The sequence below is a fragment of the Lepidochelys kempii genome, chromosome 8 (assembly GCF_965140265.1).
Source record: "Lepidochelys kempii isolate rLepKem1 chromosome 8, rLepKem1.hap2, whole genome shotgun sequence".
Taxonomy (NCBI): domain Eukaryota; kingdom Metazoa; phylum Chordata; order Testudines; family Cheloniidae; genus Lepidochelys; species Lepidochelys kempii.
In genome coordinates, this window is record NC_133263.1 from 81,256,313 (window position 1) to 81,279,815 (window position 23,503).

At 38.7% G+C, this 23,503-nt stretch overlaps 1 long non-coding RNA gene across 4 annotated transcripts in view; it reads right to left on the bottom strand.

The window, feature by feature from the left end:
* Nucleotides 1-23,503, bottom strand: part of LOC140916573 (uncharacterized) — a 207,787-nt gene that overhangs the window by 22,722 nt on the left and 161,562 nt on the right. For 3 of the 4 annotated variants that reach the window (XR_012160553.1, XR_012160551.1, XR_012160550.1), the window contains one exon: nt 2,952-3,064. The exons of the other annotated variant lie outside the window; for it this stretch is intronic. This is a non-coding gene — a long non-coding RNA (uncharacterized lncRNA). The remainder of the gene's footprint in view (nt 1-2,951; nt 3,065-23,503) is intronic. 4 annotated transcript variants of the gene reach the window in all.

Below are 23,503 nucleotides of genomic sequence, written 5' to 3' on the forward strand. Positions count from 1 at the left end.
AGTATTAATATCTTTGCTGTGCAAAATTGCCCAGGAAATAGATTTTGCCCTCTTTCAAATGGAAAGCAAGACAAATTAAGGAGGATGACTTTATCTGAGACAAAATTCTCTTGAAACAAGTGTATATGTAAGTTTCTAACTATTAATTCCTTATGTACACAGGAGTTTTTCCTTTTTTCACCTGTATATCTTATACTGAAAAAGCATAATGTTCAGTTTACCTAAGTGATTGATAACTTAATTTTTCAGTTAAATTAAATTTGTAAACAGTTCTACAAAATAAATAAATTCGACAAAAGCACTATTAACATCCAATATTACGAACAAAAATTCTGTCATGTAGCCTTGTTTTCTATTAGACCAGAGAAATGAGTAACTGTAACATCTTATTAAGTGATGAATAGTTTAGAAAGATTTCTTTCTTCCATGTTGTGTAAAGATTTTAGTTACATAAGCAAAAAGAAGGCTTGGTCTTGAAGAACATTAATGCCTATTTGAAACAGCACTCCGAGAGGAGGGGATAAAAAAAATAACTTCACAACATGTTATTTGTTACACATTGACCCCACTGGGCAAGAATCTTCATAATCCAATATTTTATTAGATAAACTATTACTTTTTCAAACCCTCTAAAAACCCATTGTGAGCTGGTGCACTTTCATATTTATCACCTCTCTTTTGGCTACGTAGCAGATCTATAATCCACTTCATCATTAATCCACTAAAATAAATCAATTTTTTTTCATTTATATAGATAGAAAATGCCAATCAGGACAGCTCTTTGTACACAAAACAATATCCATTAACAGTAAGAAATCAGGCAACCTGTATGTTTGGTCTTAAAAAATGCTACAGCTCTACCATCAAGGCAAAACATAGAACAGATATTAAATATATTGCATGAGAAAGCATCGGTGCTTTAATAAGTCACTGAAAAACTGTTAATAGCTTGAGCTTTCGGTCTGATGAAATCCTGCATATGATAGTAGATATTCTGAATTTTGTAAGAAATGTGCAGAAGTGGTTTTGTTTTGTTTTTTAAATCACCAGTGATTTACTTTTCACTGACACTGTTGGCCAGTTAGACTCCATTTTAACCTTTAAAAATGCAGCATTTCCCCAAACAAGTTACTTATTAAATAAATGTTCTTTTTTGAGTGCAAGTGACCTTTTAAATGATTATTTCTCAGCACTTGCAACAAAGAGAATTTCACCTATCACCTTTAGGTTTTTGATGTGCTGCAGTGAGTGAATCCCTAACCTTTTCACAACATGTAACATGCTGCAGAACACAAAATTACTTGCTAACTTTAATTAAATCCCTTCAGGAAAGTCTTGCTGACCTCCCTGGGGGAAAAAAAAAATCTTACAAAATGGAGAGAATCTCCCTCACCTCAAAACCACCATATCCCTCATCTGCATTTGATAGCTGTAAATCAATCTGCAACTGTTTCACAAAATTATGTTCTACTGTACCAGATAACCACTGCTGTTGCTACTTCACAGTAATGTTTTTACATAATTTAAATTAAAAACCATAAATCTCTTTTTTTTTCTGGCACTCAGTAAGGGCCTGATCCAAAACCCACTGAAGTCAACTGGACTCTTTGGAACAGGCCTTAAAACAGCAGTCACATGGAGTCTTCTAAGTCAGTGGTGCTCAACCTTTCCAGACTACTGTACCCCTTTCAGGAGTCTGATTTGTCTTGCATATCTCCAAGTTTCACCTGACTTAAAAACTACTTGCTTACAAAATCAGACATAAAAAATACAAAAGTGTCACAGCACATTATTACTGAAAAATTCCTTACTTTCTTATTTTTACCATATCATTATAAATCAATTGGAATATAAATATTGTACTTACATTTCAGTGTTTATACTCCTCTATATACTATACACGTCATTGTCTGTATGAAATTTTAGTTTGTATGACTTTGGTAGTGCTTTTAAGGTAGCCTGTTGTAAAAGTAGGCAATTATCTAGATTAGTTCATGTATCTCCTGGAAGACCTCTGCATACCCCCAGGGATACGTGTACCCCTGGTTGAGAACCACTGATTCTAAGTTGTGAGCTGCCTGAAAAACATTTGAAGAAAACACAAACTTCTGGACAAAAATCACCCTATTCTCTACACCATAGGGAAAAAAATTTGTTCTGCAAGGTAAGAGAATTTCACAACACAATGAATGTAAAAAAACAGGAAGTCACCTCAGAACCAACACACAAAGACTATCAAGGAACAACAGGCCAAAGTACCATTGGATAATAAATGGATGCAGCTCCCTCCTCAGAAACTAATGGAGCAGTGACCTCTTTTCCCATTAAGTGGCAATGGTAATTTTAAACTTGATAATTTATGTTACGAATCAAGTCAAACATAACATTTTCATGCTTTCCTTAGAGTTCTTTACTAAATTAAAGGGACCCAAGTTTTTGCCAATACTATTTCCCTGATCCCGAGCTATTATAACTTACAACCAACATATATAAACACACACACACACACACACACACACACACGAAGCACAGGATAGATTTTATTCGCTGGCTTGTTACAGTTCTCATGCATGCTAAATCCATCAGCATTACTCAGCTTTGATGTCTTCCTCTGAAATATTCAGGCACTTCAGCATACTTCTAACACTAAGATGTTCATCATGTATTATATTTTTCTATAACATTAAGTTAAGAAGGGACATAAGTCTTAATGTCTAGGTAATGCTTTTAATATCTAGGTAAGGAAAATTGGGTTCTAAATGACTTAGATAACATGATGATCATTTAAATATTAAAGTTTTTTCCCTCCTGACTTGAGTAGTAATACTATTTTTAAAATGTACATTACAGAGAGAATTGGAATGAGGCTTATTTACTTGAAATGAAAGGTAATGTAGCCTGGGAAACATGCCATATAGTTAAAAAGAACTTGTTAATGAAAAGAAACTTACAGGTTTTAGGATTTTTTTTTATGTTGAGTTAATAAGATGGTGCTGAAATTTTGCAATGGATGCAATCCTCCAGATGTAAAATCAAAATTAGTTTCCTGTTATAAGCTGGAGTCCTAGAATAAGCAAAGAAGCAACAGAAAGATGTAAGGACTATGGACCTTCTTCTGTTTTGTTCAGGAAAAAGGAGATCAGTTATCTGATTGGTGTGTAATCACAAAGTTAAACAGCAATAAGGGTAAACTGATTTACTGTCAAGTCTACATGCCATCTTTGTCAGTTCATTATGTATATTGGTGACAAATAGTACAGAAGAGACAACAATCAAATAACTTGCAACAACTTATACTTATATACAACTATTTACATTTCAGCAAATGAATATTGATAAACAAGTGGCTTTCCCTTCACAAACACTACTCAAGGATCTCCCATTCATTATTATATCTAGAAAGTACAAACACTAATTCTGAGTCAGTGACAGTCTGTTGAAACCTGCCCTTAAACAAGGCCAACTATACTAATGTAAAACCTTGGCAAAACCTGCTTTTGCTTCCAAATGTCCTATCATTTTATATCCCCAGGTCACAGGAGTACAGATTCAATATTATATCTGTCCTTGAACCTGGCATGCCCCAATGAAACAGTTGGCAGAGTTTATTTTGCACTGTATCAATACAGTGTAAACCAGCATTTGCTTTCCTCCATGGGGTTATTGAACCCAGCTTGTCTGGGTGCACAGACAGCACTTTGGCCACAGATGTGACTGGTTAACTGTACAAGTAAGGAGGATAAATCCACACAACAATACTTCATTCACCAAGGAAATCTGCAGTGGATTACAGCTTCTCTATGGTTACGTCTGTTCTTAATTTACTGCTTTTATTCAGTTTTCAACCATAAATGAGCCCCTTATGAGGCATTCACTATGCAGAATTGACAACTCTTTATATCTACTCGAAAAATATTTTTGGATAATAATGTATGGTTATGAAATATTTTAAGCAGTTTGAATAGTTACATTATATTCCTTCCGTACTTAATGATGCAGTGTCCCCTGTAAAAATGGAATCCTGGGCAATCTGGGGATTTCACATGTTTATAACAAACAGCAGCTTGGCCATACAGAAACGTAAATTTTAAAACTGCTTATTTCATGGGAATGGCATTGTGATTTTTAAAAAAGCTCTTATACTGCATCTCAGGAGAAAATCCTAGGCAAGAATTGTGACTAAGGGCCCTGTGGATAGGAAAATTTTAAAAAGTATTTTGGCAGGCATATTTTGTTTATGGGCTTTTTTGTTTGTTTGTTTGTTTAAGTTCATGCCACAAGTACTCCTTTTCTTTTTATGATAGATGTAGACGCTAAACACCATTCAACAAGGGAAATCTGAAGATTTCTGAGAGCACATAAAGGCACTGGGGAGGGTTACCACATTATTTATGTATGAAACCGAAATGTAAGCATGGGTATTTTAATCTTTTTCACCATCAAAGGTTCTCTCTCAATTTGTATGCCGAATTAATGTGCTATCTGCTTCGGAAGAGCCATCTAATGGGACTGATTAGCATTGGACATGAAGTGGCATTCAAGGAAGAAGATGCCAGTAAACAGAGCTACCTTGGAAACCAGTGACATGCCATAAAGCTTCACATACAAAAAATATGTCTTGCTCCATGCCAATATCTCCCACCTCTCCCCCCATCAGCAACTCAGACATATGTCCTCAGAGGGATGTCATCCCTTGACGCTGTAATTGGCAATAGAGCAGGGAATCCATGTCAACGATATGGAACACTTATTAATTGAGACAATAGCAATGAGGCTGTAAAAAACCTTCCAAGATGACAAAGTCCCCTTTGCATTATTTTAGATTAATTTAAAGTGTTGGCACACAAAGCTTTACAACTTTATTCTTGGCAGAATATGAGCACTTTCAGACTCATTGATACTCAGGGATTCTTCACTATTACAGAGTAAACTCCCTGTAGATGAACAAAAGAAAACATTTGAATGAGGTACTTGCAGTGTTTTCCTCATTAGCGGCTACAGTGTCTTGATCAGGGAATGAGTGCTTTGGGAAAAGCATTCTTGGCATTAAGAAGAAAGGACATTGCTTTTACAGGCAGGAACACTTTATGATTTTCTGAAACATCCTATCATAGCACCATATGTAATTCAAATAAAAAAATACAACTGAAAACAAAATTAAGTATCAGGGTACTTTAAAAATATGGGCATATGGATTTAAATACAGCAGAAAAATACTGAACTGATTTTAGCTTGGTTACTTTAACCATTACCCTGTTTTATGGATTCCAGTTCTTCCTTTGTTTGCAATCTAATTGTGACTGGTTTTGATTTCTTTATAAAAATAGAAATTGCATTGTTGTTATACTGTGTATCTTCAGTCTTGTTTAGTGGATGCAGTTTGCATGCTAGGGACATTTCCTGCATTTGTCTAAGATTCTGCTGGAATTACTGGATAAAATACTGTAACTAAATTCTGCAATAACAGGGACTATTCCAGTAAGACCCTAAGGCCTTGTGAGTGCATAATTCCCTGATGTATGCATTGTGCATGGACTTCAGTGGCAGTTGTGTGTGTGTGTACACAAGTCCTGCTAACATAAATAGGAGTTATGGCTCAGGACTGAAAGATTTACTTCAAAACAGAAAAGTCAGACAGGCAACACCACCCGATGACAATAATAATTGAAACTCAGCCCCACCCCAAAATACTAAACCTTAATGAACAGGCTTGGCACAGGGAGGCTTTGTGGGTGGCAGAATCCCCACATGTTTATTCACAACAGTTTCTGAAGCCTCAGACCAGCAGAAGCTTCTGTTGCCTATCCACCACTGCCCTATACATGCAAAGTCAAGTGAAGTGGTCTGTGGATTCAGATAGTCATAGATCAGCCTGCCACACCTGTTGCTCCATAGTGATGTGAAAGGAGCTCCAGTGGAGCTGGGCTCCATACACAGAGAGTGGATACCTACTGCAGAGGCTTTGAGAATCTGTATCAGTCCCACGGCACAGTAAGCCCTCTTGAGCCCCAGGGAGCAGTACCATGGTGTCTTGGGGCTCCGCAGCCACAGATATCTAAGTAATTCAGGAGAGAAATAATCTGAGGCAGCCATGTTTTCCCAGCACCATGCAGCTAGTCAACAACTCCCTTTCACCAACATCTGAGTCAGTGATGTTGTCCAGTTGTGCTACATTGCCGTTGGGGGTGGGGAGGTATGATGTCAGGAGAGGAAATGCCTACTCAAGATTCCAGCGGGGCGGGCGCTCCTCCTCAGCTGACTGATAGTCTGCGAGAGTGATTGGCCTGGACTGCCAAAGACAGGCGTGTGGTTGATAACTCCAAAATGACGGTCATTCGAGAAGTGGAGTTCAGGCCCCATCTGGCCAAAGACCACCCCTTCGCAGCAGCCAGGGGAGTCAATGTTCAGTAAAGCTCCCCCCACCTCCCCACAACTGTCCGCAGGACAAGCAGTATCAGTTCCTGGGCTATGTTATTAGTATGCTGCATACTAAAGGACTAGGATTTGGCCCTAGCAGCACAGTCTAATTTCATGAACAATAAACCATATCAGTTGTCTGTATTTGTGTGCCATAAATAAAATGAGCCACACAGTAATATACTGTTACAGGTCTAAATTAAACTGACAGCAGCAAGGACACTGCAAGCTAAGACTGCAGCTCCACTGTGAATTCACCTTCCTATACTAGTACTTAAGGACTGCCGTTAAGGATGATCAGTATCAAGACACCTGACCCAGCTGGCTAATCAAGTGTAATCTATCTGACCCATCTGGCACCTGAGCCAGCCAGCATTCTTACATAATTAATATCACACACCAGTGTACTCATACTAGACCTCCACACTACACTATACTGTGTATATGAAGAAGTGCAAGTTGGAGGATCATTTAACACTGAATTTTCTCAATACATCACAATTACAGAATCACCCTTGCTGAATAGCTTCTTTTTACTGAGCTGTTGGAAATTTTCACAGTATCCCAGTAGTTAACAAATTATATCATTTTTTATCTGAGATGGAGAGGTCTAATGGTTGCACATGGGGACTATAGTGTAAAACATATACAGGCATTAGGTCAAAACCACTTAAAGAGAAACTGAAGAAGTTAATCATTTAATCTACTCAGAGTTGTCCTGTTTAACTCTTACCTCAATATATATATACATATATATTTTAAGCCCACTACTTTATGGACCAGATACTGCAAACTTTATTCACATGGGTTGTACCATTTAAGTCAACTGGAGAGGATCCCCATATTGGGACTTCAGGGTTGGTTAATATCAACTTGCAGGCCCAAATATTGAAAAATACAGTTGTGTCTATGTACTAGTTTTGCTTCCAGTGACGTGCAGCAAGCTGGAGATTTTTTTTCTTGAAGCATTATGTAGCATTAACAGCAAAGATAGAATGAAACAACTATTAGACTATCACATATGCCTTCTCGGGCACTTGGATACTCTAACAGTTGAGATCAGTCCTTTCCTCCACCAGAACAAAGTTATTCTAAAGCCACTTTACCTAACTACAAGATCTTTGTAAAGGGGGGTCCTTGGATGGGCTACAGATGACATAACAGCTTCTACACCACTCCCAGCAACTGGCAAGGCCAAAGGAAAGGGTGACTGCACCCTGGCAATCCCTGGTTGCTGTAATTGCTCTTTGGTGCCATAGGCAATCAGCACAAGTTTGAAGTGCCTGAGGAATGTTTAAACATGATTCAGGGGATTGGAACTAATCAGAATGGTTTCAGGAGCGAGAAAGCACAAACGTGGCTTAAAACCCCCTTTGGACATCCATCCTTAACTTGTGCTAAGGGGTTCTCAGCTGTCACTGAAGATGTTGAAGATCTGGTTCTGTGTGTCTCTGGGAAAAGCTTGTCAACTTTTTGGGATGACAGTGTGGTATGAAGAAATGCAGAATATCCGATAACAATGGGCCAATTTAAACTTTGATGTAACCTCACTGACCTCCACAGATTTATGCTGGGGCAAACGTGTTCCATTATACCCATAAATAAGTAAATATAATGCATTCTGTAAACTACTGATAACTGCACCTGAGACAAGAACATATATGCTAAATTTGAGCCCATAGCAAATTAAAGAGTAGCTGAATGATAACCCCTCCACAATAAGGTGTGCAATCAATAATGAGCTCCCCTCCAAAGGTTAGCTCATTTACAAGAAGCACTTCAAAGTCTGGGGCCAACTGTTCACTAATAAACACTTTAGGTACTAGATGCTAAAATGCCATTGCAATAAAACAACTCCACCCTGGTGTATCAGCAATGGACCCCCACCAGGAGCAGACCCAATTGGGGCAGGCTAGATGGATTGATAGGTGAACCACTTCTGGATGTTACACACACTACACACATGCACTGATGGGTAGGTGACGCTTCAATGACGGAGGACAGTCAACACGACCGTTCTGGCTGGTGTTGCAGACAAATTCTGCTGTCCTTCTCAGGCTTCTTTATAATATTGGAATAATTGCTTAGTCCTGACTGGTACCAACACTCTTCACACATCTTCTGTCTACTGATAAATAAAGGGGGCTCTGGAATGCTGCATGCAATTTATTTCGACTTGTGTCTGGGATAGGTTGTTCAGATGAGGCATGCAGGGCTGGGCCAGATGGCAGGGTCAGGATCTGCAGAGATGCTCTAGGGGGTAAATCACTCTGACTTCTCAGAAAGTGATGCTCCATTTTCTCTGAGCCTCAACACTGGAAGAAAAAAAGGCAGATGTGGCCATCAGCAGTTTTCTCCACCAGTGTGAATTGCAGCACATTTCCCAAAGCCTGTGGTTCTGGAAAGAACTCTTTTATGGCTTTCTGTCCTATCCTATTTTGATATCCACAGATATATAATGAGATTTTTTTTCTGGGTTACTTATTGTGAATTTTATCTGAACCTGACATTATTTGGGTACGAGGATTGGGGCAGGAATTTCATAAGAATGTGCTACCATCTTAGATTTTTGGTACAATTTCCTGGCAGGTGCAAACACCTTGAGAAAAGGCTTTGAGTAATGTTCGCAAATGCACCTAAGTCCCATTTTGAAAAGTGACTTAGGGACTCCAAAGGGCCAGATTTTCAAAGGATTTTCGGCATCTAATGGAATAAATAGGCAGTTAATGTGATTTACAAAACTACCTAAATGAATTACATGCCTAACTCCCATTGAAATCAATGTTTTGGCACCTTTGAAAATCTGGGCCCAATTCACTTTTGAAAGTAAGAGTTAGGCACCTAAGTGACAGATATTTTTGAAAATGTCACTCCTTTATGGCTATATTTCTGTACTTTGCCCATGGTAATCAGTGGAACTCAGTAGAGCAAAGAGTAAGATGCAGAAAAGTGAAGGAAAAAAATGAAAAAAAGTTAAAATGAACTACTTCAGACTTAAAAAACATACAAAAAGTAAAAGTTGGCTTCAGTCAAAATTTAGGTTGCAGTTCTGGACTGGGGCCAATTCTCAATTTATCCAAGCCCAAACCATTTCTAATGGAAATGTCTGATTCTTCCCCCACAACTCTAAAAGCATTATTAGGTGCTGCTACTGTAATTAATAGACAGTAATTTATAGAGTTCCTACTTCCTTTTTAGAAACATGCAAAACTAATCTCACAAAAATAAATGCAAAGTAACAACTGAAAAGTGACCTTTAACCTTTTGATGAATTTAAAGAAAAAACGTATATTGGATCTGTACATTAATAGAGCCTGTTGAGCTCAGTAGAATATTTTATATTCATCTGTGGTTCATCAGGCAGGTTCATGACCTTTACAGAACTGCAGCAGCTCCCTCTGTTCTGAAAGTCGCAAAGGGGAAGATAGTAAATATTATTTTGTGATTAGAAAATGATACGAGAATTGTTACAGAGTTTTCAGTTCAAGAATTAAAACATACACAGCAGGAGAAACTGCACAGAGTGGAGCATATTTTATTCCTGGTAATACCCATGTAAAATCAGAGCAGCTTCTAGGACTTTGGTAGTGTTATTCCACAATTACACCAGCTTAAGCACATGCCTAACTTTAACCACGTGAGTAGACCATTGACTTCAGCACCTTGTGGAATCAGAATTTGGTTCCGTGATCTTGTTCCTTTCTACAGCGTAGAGAAAATGTATCCAAAATGAATACAACTGAACTTTTTAAAAAAAATTTAACAGTGAAAGTAACTAACCCTTGGAACAAACGTACCAAGGACTGTCATGGAGTCTCCATCACTGACGATTTTTAAATCAAGATTGTATGCCTTTCTTAAATATATGCTCAAGGATTTATTGTGGGGAAGTCCTATGCCCTGTGCTATATAGGAGGTCAGGCTAGATGATCACAATGGTCCCTTCTGGCCTTAGAATCTGAAAAAAAATTGTTAAATTTGTGTGTTGGTAGCATTTTATATGAAACACAGGAATAAATAACCAAGTGCAAGAGAGTACATTTTTAAAGCATTACATGAAGTGTCTGATACAGTGTTTACTAAAAGCTTAGTTTATCTACTGCATTTTTAGTTCCATATTCTGAGTTCCTTGGTATACATATAGATTTTTTAAAGGTCTTCAGTTATGACTTGTTGGGTTTATAATTTCATAATACCCTGCTCTTCTCAGACCTTACAACTCAGTGGGTTGGTCTAAGATACCAAAATACAGGTGTAGAATTGTGTTGGTTGTGTGCAGAAATCAAACTGGGGGTGGGGATGTTGGAGCAGTGGTACATTCCCAAGCTCTTCTTATTGCCCAAGTTCTACCTTCTTCTGTTACCAAAGTAAGAAACCAGATTTCACAGATCTTCATGATATGATTACCCCTCTCCTTTTGTACACTTTTGAGTTAGCAATGTTGACATTTAAATTATCATTACAAGGTTTCAAAGCTAATGCCCAATTGAAATGAATGAGACTTTTCCCAATTTTTAGTCCTGTTGTTTCAGGCTGTCTTCAGACTCACACAAATGGCACAGTATTTTGATTTACACTTTACTCACATACTGGACTACGGTTTGTTTGTTTGTTTTGAAATCAAAGCTTACAATTTGGCTCCCATCTTGTGCTCCATCAGGAAAAAATAATAGCTTGCCAAGCTGCTGGGAGCCAATCCAGTGGGAGCCTTGGTTGTATGTATGAACTACAATAGTCTTAAACATTGTGGAAATTCCTCTTTGGGTTGGTTTTTTTAATGCCACATATGAAATAAACATAAATCTGACTAACTGAACATGATGCTATACCTTATTCTGCATCATGAGAATGTCCTTTACTTCTTTCTCCATATACCCTTTTCACTGTGGTAAACTGCAGAGTGAGATTTAAACACTGTAACAATATCAAAGGTAACACCTTTCACATGGAGCATTATAGCCTAATGTCAATAACTAAGATGATGACAGGCAAAAAAAGGGTGGTACAACAAATTCAGCTTCCCTGCGGGCCAATTCACAGCCATCTTTCCAACCAAATTATCCCAATCTAGAAGATTCATGGTGAAATCCTGGTCCCAATGATGTCAATGAGAGTTTTTCCCACAAACTTCAAGGGGGCCAGGATTTCACCCTCTTTCTTTAGTGTATGAGGGCACTTTCAGCCCATGTTAATTTTCTCAAGTATCTGGTGATGAAATAGTTTTCATTTTAGCTTATTTTTCATCATTTACTTTATTATCACAGAACGATCCTTCCCATTAATGGATTGCCTTCATATTTATTCATTGTTTTGTAATATACTCTTTCTTTTGCTTCCTCATTGGCAAGGGACGATGAAGACAGGAGAGAACAGGGTATTAATGACTCCTGAGCTGGTGCTTCAGGAAATGCTCAAGTCCCGCCTGCCAAGAACTTCCAACTTTTATGAATGTGTGCAAATGTTTTTTTGCAGCCAGATACCACTTTCACATAATTGCTATGGGAGAGTCATCTAACTTGATTCTGTCATAATTTAAGTGGAAATCCTGTTACATACCATCCCAGGGTGGGCAGAACATAGCCCACATCGTTTTTACAAAGATCTTATACTGACATTCTCCATTTAAATAAGGCAAAGCTAACTCTAGAAAATATTTCTGGATAGGATACTAATAGTAATATTACAGCTCTCAATAGTACAAGAACACTGGTCAAAACCACAGATCCTAAACAGAACCACCATGAACAAAATAGCCAACATATTTTGCATCCTAGCTTGCTAATAACTAAAATGTGCTGTTGCCAGAATAAGTTTCCCTCAGAGCAAAATTTAAGAATCATATTATTTAGCTGGTTACCAGACTGTTTGAGTTATCTGTCCCTTATTTAATCCAAGGGATTACTCAACAAAACCAATGTTCATTCAACAACATTTACAAAATCTGTTGTGGATTACCACTATCACCAGTTAAACCTGTTTCAAATTTATTGCTTTCATTCAGGTTAAATAATAAAAGGGTCCATTTGTACCACCACATGTATATACACGAATTCAGCTTTCATCATTCTCTACAAGTTTAATCCAGTGATTTATGTTTTTTAACACAGATTTGGGGAATCTGTTGAAGAACCTCAGCCAGACTGATAGAAGAGTTAAACTGGATTAATGTGATATGGTTAAAGCCAGCCTATTCTGTTTGGTGAAAGAGAAAAGGCAAATATTTTAACACTGCAACCCTGCGTGAGGTTCTAATCATTTTAATGACTTTAGCAAAGGAGAACAGAGCAAGGTTGGGAAAGTTCAAAGACACTGATCTTTATTATTAGAAATATGTTAGAACAGCAAAGAAGCAAAGCTGCTTTTTTCCTACTTTTTCTTTAGTCACAGCAGGAAATAACACTCTACAGATTACAGAATAGCAGCCGTGTTAGTCTGTATTCGCAAAAAGATTAGAGTTTTCTGACATTTAAGCAGTCAGGGCAGTGGTTACATTTTAATTTTAAAAACATTTTTTTAAAATTCTTCCAGTCTTCCAACATTTAACATACACACACCATACAGAAAATTCAGTGTGAATTACTTGTCTTATGTTTCATAATACAGGCAAATTTTTTAATTTAAACTGAACTGAATGGCTGAGGGTTTTGTTATTGGGATACAAAGACTTTTGCCTTAGGTCAGCAGTTCAAATCCAGCTCAAATTAGAAACAACTGAAAGTGTTTAACCACCAAATGGCCATGTGATGGGTTGCATGAAATGAACTGGGTGCTCACAGTCCAGTTTGCAGTGGATAATACCCAACATAAAAACAACCACCACTGCCTCACTTCCCCAGATGGCATTGCTTGACAATCTTAGTAAAGAAGTCAGGAATTAATTACTTCCGCCCCTCTACCAGTGATCCCTCAGTTGAGGTGGTCAGGGCTGAGGTGCAACAGTGATGTGGTGTGGGGAAGCTTCTCTGGCTGATGCTTATGTTATACCTGCAATATGGATAAACAGAGGATTTCTGTCTCCAGAGTTATCACATGGCTCTTAAAAATCTTTCTCAAAGCACTGAAGGAATGAGAAGATTGGAATGTCCAGAACACTACATGGACTTCCCACATTCCATGTTATAAAGCTTGTTAAAGTAGCACCTTTTAATCTTCAGCAACAAATTAAGGCTTTCTTGAACAATTTGGTAAAGCATGGCTCTTCCTACAAGCAGTGGACAAATCAAAGCTTTAGAAAGGAATGTCTGGTTTTGCTTGATATGCAGTTCTGATTATTTTTAATTTAGCCTAACTGTAACTTTTGTTATCATAGAATCACAGGACTGGAAGGGACCTTGAGAGGTCACCTAGCCCTGCCCCTTACACTCATGGCAGGACTAAGTATTATATCTCCTGGAACTCCTTATACTAAGAACATTATCAAGATGGAAGAAGTGAAAACATAACAATGTGCTCTGTGCTTAGAATAAGGCACTGAGAGTCAAGTTCAAACTTGGGGATGTAAAGTTAAGCATAATCCACATTTGAGGACCAAAATAAGAGCTGCCTGGTTTTCAGCAGGGCTGAGTGCTTTGAGCTTCCACTGAAGTCAATGGACATTGTGGAATTTCAGCATCTCGATAATCAGATAATTTTTACTCGGGCGCTTAAATATGGATGTAGGCGCCTAATGTTAGGCACCCAAGTTTGAACATTGTTGGGTAAAATCAATGGTATTTAGGCTACTAAGTGACTCTGATGCTTTTGAAAAAGGGATTAAGACTCATCCTTTGAAAATGTTATCCTTTTAATCCTAAACTATTTCCCCTGCTATACACATTGTGTGACTCAAACAAGTCGTTATCTTCTCTGTAGCTCAGTTTACCAGCTGTAATTTGATGAGGCTTAATCAGTGTTTGTAGAGGGTTTTAGAACCTCTGATAAAAGAATCATAAGTGCAAAATATCATTATTAGTAGTATTGTTAAAAATCTCCTACAATAAAATACATGGCTTCTCCAAGTTCTGAAGCACTCATAAACAAGGTACTCCTGCCGGCTCCTGCTCCCTCTGTGAGAAAGGAGGAATGACTGACTTCAGCTCAGGTTAAATATTTACAAGCAACTTAAAATATCTTGACCTGTCTGATTTGCTTTAGTGATCGCAGTGGTATTTATAAAGAAGCCCAGCAAAACTCTTGGAACTATATTGTACACTTGTGTACGAGGGTGAAATTCACTCCTCTGCAGGGAACCAGCACCATGACTATTGTGCCTCCTAAATCCCATTTGCACAATGAAAATAGAACTTAAGTGAGATGTAAAAGAGGCCAGAGCCTTGTACAGGATCCCTGCATGGTAGGGAATTACACCCGTTGCAGTTATTTTCTCACATAAAAGATCTTTGGTTTTATTTCAGTACTAAGGGGCCAAATTCTGCAGAAATTACATAGACAAAACTCCCAGTGAATTCCCAGAAGAAATTTCTGAGTAAGCAAGGACTCAGCAAGGAGTACAACATTTGGCCTTCAGTGTTTAAAAATAATTTGGCTTCAGCTTACGGACCAGTTCAGAAGGTCCAATTATAGTACTAATTACATACAAGCATATTTTCCCCACATTCCTTATTTAGTCACTATTTTTATTTGCTGTTTTGTTTTTGTGCCAGTTTGACATATCAGTTTGACATCTTTTTGTCCTGATGATCCAGTATAAATGTATTTATTTAAAACATTCTGTCAAAGCAAAACCTTACATTTTTATTGGAATTTAATGGGAATTGGAAACTGTAGAGAACTAGGCTGGGAACTGTCTCAGGACATGTTCCTCAAGTCCCAATAGGATGGTGACACTTGATAACACAGAGATGACATAGTTAAGGTGAAATCCTGACCTTGCACAGACTGAAAAACTAGGGTGGAAGAGATTTCTACAGTTGTAGAAGTGAGGGAAGAATCAGCTTCAGCAAGCTACGGAGCTGCAATGCAGCTGAGAAGACCAGTGAATCCACATGGTTATGGATCCCTGGATCCATTCACTAGCCCTACTATACCAAATCACTTCCTGAAATCTCTCTAAAGCACATGTTCCAGTTCTGTGTGGGCTTCACCAATCCTACCCCTTCTTGCCTTGCTAAGTGGAATCATACTGATTCCACTTTATCAAAGGCCACCCTACACCATCTGTCTGGACAGATTTGTCCATTAATCCCTAACGACTAGACTGAGTTTTTAGCTGCAGTCTTGAGCAAGAGACACTGCATAACTTTCACTGCTCAGAGAGTTACAGTTCTTGCCCTGTTCCCCTCTTCTTCCACTTACTGCAGCCCTTGAGAGAATGCAGCCTACTTTCTCTCTCATGCCTGGCCATCTACCCTGACCAGCATGGAAGGCGGGAGAAAGAGCAAAACCAAGTCACACTCTGCCTTCTCTTTACTGACTTGCTCACAGGGAGGAGCATCTGGAGACCAAAGGCTACATTCCACACCAGACTGATACAAGGCTGAGGAAAAAAAATGTATAGGGAGCTTTACGCCCCTGCTTGGCTGAGTGAGACCAGGGCACCAAGGAAAGGGCCAGAGATAGTCAATTACTTTTTGTCAAGGTCCAAATTTCTTGGTCAAGGCATAGTCAAGGTCCAGACTCCAGAGAAACATTTTTCACGCTGCAGTAACAATAATTATAATAAAATAATAATAATAAGTAAATAAAAAGATTTTTCAGTCTTTTCAAAAACATCTGACGGTCTGAATCTGGCCTGCGGTCTGCCTATTGACTACCCCTGGTATAGGCGATAACAATCTGAGCATTTTTGGAGCAGGATTGAGGTCTAAATACTATCCAGATATTATTTTTATATATATATAAATATATATAAAATTGTCCAAAAATTGCAACAAGCTCAAGAGAAAACATTGCGTCACTAGTGCACTGTACCACCTTGTCTCTTACAACTCTGTGGTTCTGCGGAAGAGGTGCAAATACTTCCTTAGAATTCAACATGCTGCAGGGAAATGACAGCACTTTTCAATTGTTGGCATTTGTGCAACGTGCTGCGAAGAAAGAATGACAGAACAGACAGACAGACTGAAATGTAATAGACTCTGCTGTTTGTCTGTTAGGAATTTGGAAGAGCTACTTGGCACCCTTCAACACTTTGGTCCGCTGAGAAGAAATGTATGTTTTGAAAATCTGAATGTAGCTTTGAAACAAACCTGTCTGTAAACCTTTGACAAATCTTTCATTACAGAAATGTGGAAGTATGGCTACCAGTGTTAGGTAGGAAAGTCATAATGACAAGGAGAACCATTTATCATCCATACTCTGTGCATACCATTTACTGGATAAGGTGTATGCCAACAGTAAGAGTTAAATAGCATTCCAAACAGCTGTTCACATCAATCTGCTTAGCAGCTATGGAAAGGCCTAAAGTGTTTCCGTTTCAAATAATTTATCATGGAGGTAGTTAGTGGCACCTGTCTTTGACTTCTCCCTAGTACTGAATCCTTACTGGCCCAATGTATGCAAGGTTTGGTTCACCAGGCCTCTTGAAAGTTAATGACAAAGCCACCTACACAGAAATAATGCAACACAAACTGCGATGGTGCACAGTAGAATAAAATGGATCACTGAGTATTATTCTCCACACTGGATGAAGGGATACTTAGTATATTGACCACAAAAGTAGTAGTGTTTGCTTTATTTCTGCTTAAGTCAGTGAGACTCAAGGCAGTAGACCTTTGCACTGCAGCTCTCTAAAGCCCACTATTAAGCAGCTGGGATCCTCGCATTCTGAGGTTGCGTTAAAAGAGGGCAGTTAAATCTGAGGGGAAGTAGCCCTGCCAGTGGTTGAGGCTGCATGCCTGAGATATTGAATCAGCACATCCACTGGCTAGCCTCAGTAGACAATGCTGACCCATTTCAGGTCTCCTAGTGTCCTGAAGTTTGCTTGTCCTCATGTCACCACAACCCCCTTTAATGCACGTTCCATTGCCTGTGCCCTGGGTTATGCCAGCGGAAACTGGCATAACCCCAGGGCTGAATCTGGCCTGTGGTCTCCTTTCTTTTTCCCGTAACCAGGTGTTTTAATATAGCCAAACACTATTTAAAATAACACAAACACATCTTGGTTTTGTATGAGGGGAAATAACAGGCCTCTTTATAGCACACATTTTTATCCTGCCATAAAATTGGCACCTGGTGTAACAAAAAATGATATCAGTGTGCACTTTATAGACTTAATGTGAATAATGCAAGAAGTATTAAAAGAAAGAAGCACTGAAATTACCACTGCTGATAATTTTTCAAGAGTGCAGAATAATTTCTTGAGAAAACAAGAGGCACTATTCATTATGCTGTATCACATGAGCTCCAGTTTCATATCCCCCCCCCCTTAGCATTAGGTTTGAAAAATGCAAGCATCCCAGCTGCTTAATAATGATGTTGTTGTATTCATGCAAATCCCTCAGAACTTATGTCAATGTTTAATTTTACAATAAATAGAAAAAGAAGCTTGTTGCATCTGTAGTCCCTTGGCTGGTAACAGACTTGTCATCCGAAACATTTCCCACTGCAGTCGCCTCACTATTCTAGAGGTGGTAATAGTCAAGGAAAACGTTAACATTCATGTGGTGTATTGAGAGAAGTTTATAGATATTGACAGTAGCGTTCATGAAATAGATTATATCAAAACACCAAATATATTACCTTTACCCCAGCGGTAAGCTTTTGTAAATTGAAGTCAAATATGTAATCACTGAACTATGCTAGGATGATAAAAGGAGCAAAGAAAGGACTTCAAGTGCTACGGATTTATAAATGGAACTGTTCCATCATTTCTCCTTAACGAGTTTTAAGATATTTTTTACTCTATTTATTTACTGTGCAATTCCACATGATGGACTTATAAATGGAGAGCTAGAAACTGCACGGTTTGTGTAAGCAAAGCTCCCACTGACATCCATGGATGTTTTGCCTCTGTGAGAGCTGTAAAATAAGGGGTCCTGAGGATTTAATCCAATCACAGGATTTAGTCCAAATCCTGCTGAGAAAAGTCTTGTGGAATTTAAGGATGAAAATAGCAGGGTTGTATAGACATTAAATAGGATTCTAGAGAAATAACTCTAAAAACCTATAAAATTTAATACAGAATTATATGATGTGTATGGAATTTGTAAACCAGTTTATAGAATTTAACAGAAAATTACATAGAGAAGTTATTCTCCATTCAGGAGCTTTCCATAAGAGTAAACCCATTTGAAACAAGCTGGATATATTTAGGAAAATGTATGTTTCTTCAAAGAATGGTAGAGCAGATTGCTAGGGCTTTATAATTTGAGATAGTCACAAAATTGCTCCTAATTCTGAACTTTAGAACCCTAAAGCAACATTAGCTGAGCTGTTTTCACAACCCTATGGGGGAAAAAAATGAAATGAAAGAGAAAGGTCACTAATTGCCTTAGCCATATTTGCTTGTATTTCCACTTCTTGCAATGAGAGCTGGAATGTAAACCTAGGCAAGTCTAAGGCAGAGGGAAGTATATATGTTTTACATCAGTTTGCCTGCTGTGCCTGGTCAAATGAGCACAGTAGGGGGAAAGCATATTTAAAATACTAGGCTTGCTGAGCACAAGAACCAAAGCACCAGAGGCTCTGGGTGAAATCCTGATTCCACTGTAGTCAATCAGAACTTTGCCAACTTCAGCTGAGCCAGGATTTCACCCCCAGCCTATTCAGAAGATCTCTATGGGATCTTTTTACTGGCACCTAGGGCTCCGAGGAATGCAAGTGCCCTGGGGGACATGTTTTGTGGGCCCACTGACAATGTGAATTCAGTGCCTTGCATGGTGACAGGTTTCAGAGTGGTAGCCGTGTTAGTCTGTATAGTATCAGCAAAAACAACGAGGAGTCCTTGTGGCACCTTAGAGACTAACAAATGTATTTGGGCATAAGCTTTCAGTGGGTTCTAGCTCACGAAAGCTTATGCCCAAATACATTTGTTAGTCTCTAAGGTGCTACAAGGACTCCTCGTTGTTTTTAATGTGAATTCACTGTGCCACGAAGCTTCCCAGGTGGAGAAGATTGCAGCTGGCCACTTCTACTCCATCCCATATGCTGTAGCAGCAGCTGTGTCCTGGTTGTGTCAGTGCCAGGGAGTAAGGTTTCTATTCCCTGCACTCCCATGCAGTTTTTGAAAGCTAAGCCCTTTCTTTCACTCGGTATTTGCTCAGGAGATCAACATTTGAGTCACAAAAATACCTTTCTGCTTCTTTAAAAAAAGGTTTAAACAATCAACATTTGGCAAGAACAAAGCTGATACAAGCACATTCAGATTCCTCATACTTCTGCAGGCATCTCCATGACTCGACCCTTTCTACATTTCACCTCCTACTTCTTCCACTCATACACCTTTCACTCTGGGTTTGTCTACACTACCACTTTTGGCAGTAAAAGTTTTGGTGATCAGGCGTATGGAAAAAAAAAACAAGAGGCTCTCCTGCCGACATAGTTAGCACTGCTCTGTTGTGGGTGGTTTAATTATGCCGGCAGGAGAGCTCTCTCCTGCTGGCAAAAAGTGGTTACATGGGAGACCTTACAGTGGCACAGCTGTACACTCCCTTTTGTTTCCTTTTTTCATGCCGCTTCCCATGTCTGAACCAGCCAACCCCTTTCCACATTTCTCCAGTGATTTCATTCTTCTCCTTCAAGTCCTTCCTCATAACTTTCTTCAGGCTAAGGTTCCATCTACAGTCATTGCTTGAGAGCTGCCCATTGCCATTCCTTTGTTAATGTCCCACAGGTCAGGCTTACTAAACAACACAAGCTAACAATGTCAATCCAAACAAGCTTTGCCAGAGAACATTTCTTGTTCTCCTTTTGTGTTGTCACATCCTCCTTTGTTCTCTCTCTCTCTCACTCACACACACACACACACACAGACACACACATGTTGATAGTGGTTTTGCTTACTGTGTGATCTGTATCAAGTAAGCAGCCTAGGACATGTCCTTGTCTTCCTTTGTGTCTGTAAAATGCCTAACACATACAATAAGAATAAATACTAATACAATAATAATGACAATGATACTATCTTTGCTAACTGGGTGTCCTTAGATTTGGGCATGCTGCAAGTGGGTTTGAACAGTGCTGGGTGTGAAAGGGTATGTTTATCTTTGCAACTCACGTGTAGCTGCGTCACAGCTTCATGTTAATGAAAAGCTGCGTAGTTTCTCTAACACACCAGGGATCTCCTATGAGTTACACCATATGCACCCCCACTTTATAAGCCATCTTTACTCTTCTTTCCTTCCCCTCTTGTTCTCTATGCTCTTGCGTACTTGTAAATCCCCCATTGCGTACAGATTGAGTACTTGTATGATGAGAAATCCCCACCAATAAACTATCTTGTCTATATATACGACCAGCTATAAAAATATTTAAAGTAAATTACAGAGATGCTTGCGTTTTGAAGGACATTAGCAATTTCAGAATGGTGCCTATCGCTCTGTAATACTGACATTGATTCCAGCATCGCTACTCTGGTAACCTTTTCACGTGTTCATAGAAAATCAGATATGGATCTAGAATGAAATACCTGATCTTCACAGATACCTTTAAGATACTATCAAAATACTAGCAGGTAATCCAGTAACTCAGTCTACTTGGAAAAATTTGCACGAGGAACTTAATACTGGCAAGAAACCTAATTGAAACGAATGTGTGACAGTGAAACTTGGCACCCTTTAACTAGACCGCCAAACCTAGCTATTTATACACCTATTTTCATTTTTTAAGTACTTCTCATGATAAATAAGAAGCCAATAAATCTATCAAGACAATCAAAGAAGCAGGCACAATTTTTTAAAATATAAAACTTTAGACGGTATTGAGACTTTCTGGATTCCTACCTTTTTTCTATTACAAACTTCGAGAGCACTCAACACTGTAAATTTATTTCCCTAATTACACAGTTACAGAAGTGCCTTTGCCAAAAAAACATGCCAATCCATCTATTCTAGACAGCCACAGCATTGTAATATACCCTGGTGTGAACAAACCAGATCAAGCTGCAAAAGCACAGTGAGTCAGACATTAGCCATCCCATTCTGGATGTACACGGTGCTCTGCATCCACACACCATGATCCGTGCAAGATCTGGGGATTGTTGCACCTGTTTCAATTCCCAGCAAAGCTCCTTGGAGCAGGTGCATAATGTCTATGGTTTATAAGGTCTGTTTGCACCTGTGCATCTTAACTAATGACTCTTTTCTGTTTGCTCTTGTTTTGATCTCAGGAGCGTGGGAGATGCTGCTGAAGCAGCAGACAGGCAGCTGTGGGAAGCCCCAGTAAAGTACATCAGGGGCATGTGCCTATGTATGTGCCTGCTAAACTAACCACTGATTTTGTCCTTTATCTTTCACAGGCTACTCCCAGTGGGATTTTAAAAAGTTAACGTATTTTAGAAATTTGTATTAAGGTTTCACATTCTATTTTACTGTTGTGACCTTCTGTGTTGCTCTGGCGGTTGGGGTCCAAGGAGGCTGGCGGAACCAAGAGCCTTTTGGTCCTGTTCTGAATAGGAGTGTGTGTAGGGAGCACAGGACCAGGACCAATCAAGTATTACCTCAAGTACCCTTGGGCCTGCATGCACCTCCTAGTACGTTGTTTGACAGGTAACAGAACCAGGCACTAATGGAAAGGTGTAGAGGAACATTGTGGGATAGCACTAGGAGGCAACAAAGGTGCTGAAGCATTAATACAATGCTCCCCATTAATAAAAACTATGAGATTTGTTTGGGCAGGGGAGGGAGGAAAGAGAGAGAGACAGAAATGCAGCATGGCCATTTCACAGGATTCCCCCTGCCGCACCTATATTCAGTTGAAGGCTTGTGGATATTAGGTCCAGGAGTTGGCCACATTAGCATGTGAGTTGGGTGGTCTATACAGCTTGTTGCATTATCAATTTCAAACAATATGCTTTACAAATTTAGCCTTTTTTCTGTTCAAACTCGTTTAATCCCGGTTTCTGTATTCATTATTCATGTGTACTTATTATTCATAGATAATCACCTTATAGTATGAATTAATAATTCTCATCTTATAGGTAGTTCATAAACTGTTCAATTGGACTGTATGTTATTTGCACTGTGTGATTGCCTTGGTATTATTTTTGTTCTTTGATTGGAAGAGCGAAAAGTTTAAAACAAACGAATGAATAACAAATGACGAATACTGAATAACAAATACTTTTGTTCATGCACAAATACCCTTGTTTGCACGTGAATACAAGTGTTTTTGTATAAAGAACAGCCATTCCCCAAATGTGTGTGAAAAAACCCCCGCACATGAATGCTGTCTCATAGCAAATAAGAGAAGTACTCATGTGATTGAACAGAGGTTAAATATTCAAATTACTGTTTGCAGGTAGAAAAGGAGTACTTGTGGCACCTTAGAGACTAACCAGTTTATTTGAGCATGAGCTTTCGTGAGCTACAGCTCACTTCATAGCTCACGAAAGCTCATGCTCAAATAAATTGGTTAGTCTCTAAGGTGCCACAAGTACTCCTTTTCTTTTTGCGAATACAGACTAACATGGCTGTTACTCTGAAACCTGTTTGCAGGTACTGTTTTGCAATATTCCATCAGCTCCAGTGTGATGCATGTATAAGATACCAGGGACAAAATAATTCAAACTGGGATTTATCTGAATGGATTCAGGTCACAGTCATTCACCAAAAATGTTGATCTGCATATAATCTTAAATATTCTGCTGAACTTTACACAATAAGCAATAAGCAGCTTTAGCACTACTTATATTTCATAAATTTCACATCTTCTGGATAAATGAATGTCTCTAAATTCAGCTTTTGTACCCCATATCCTTTCCTGGCTTTAAAAGAGTTCGTCCAAGATCAGCGAGATACTGAACTTTAAAGCAGAGTCCATTGTAATAACAGTAAAGTTTAATGATGCATAGCTGTGAGAGACTGACAAATTCCCAGCCAAAGTATTGATTCCTAGAGAATTTATGAAGTACATGCTGTATTCTATGTCATTATGGTCCATTTTTGGCTGAAAGACTCATGTAAAATAGATTTTTAAATGAGTGGTAATA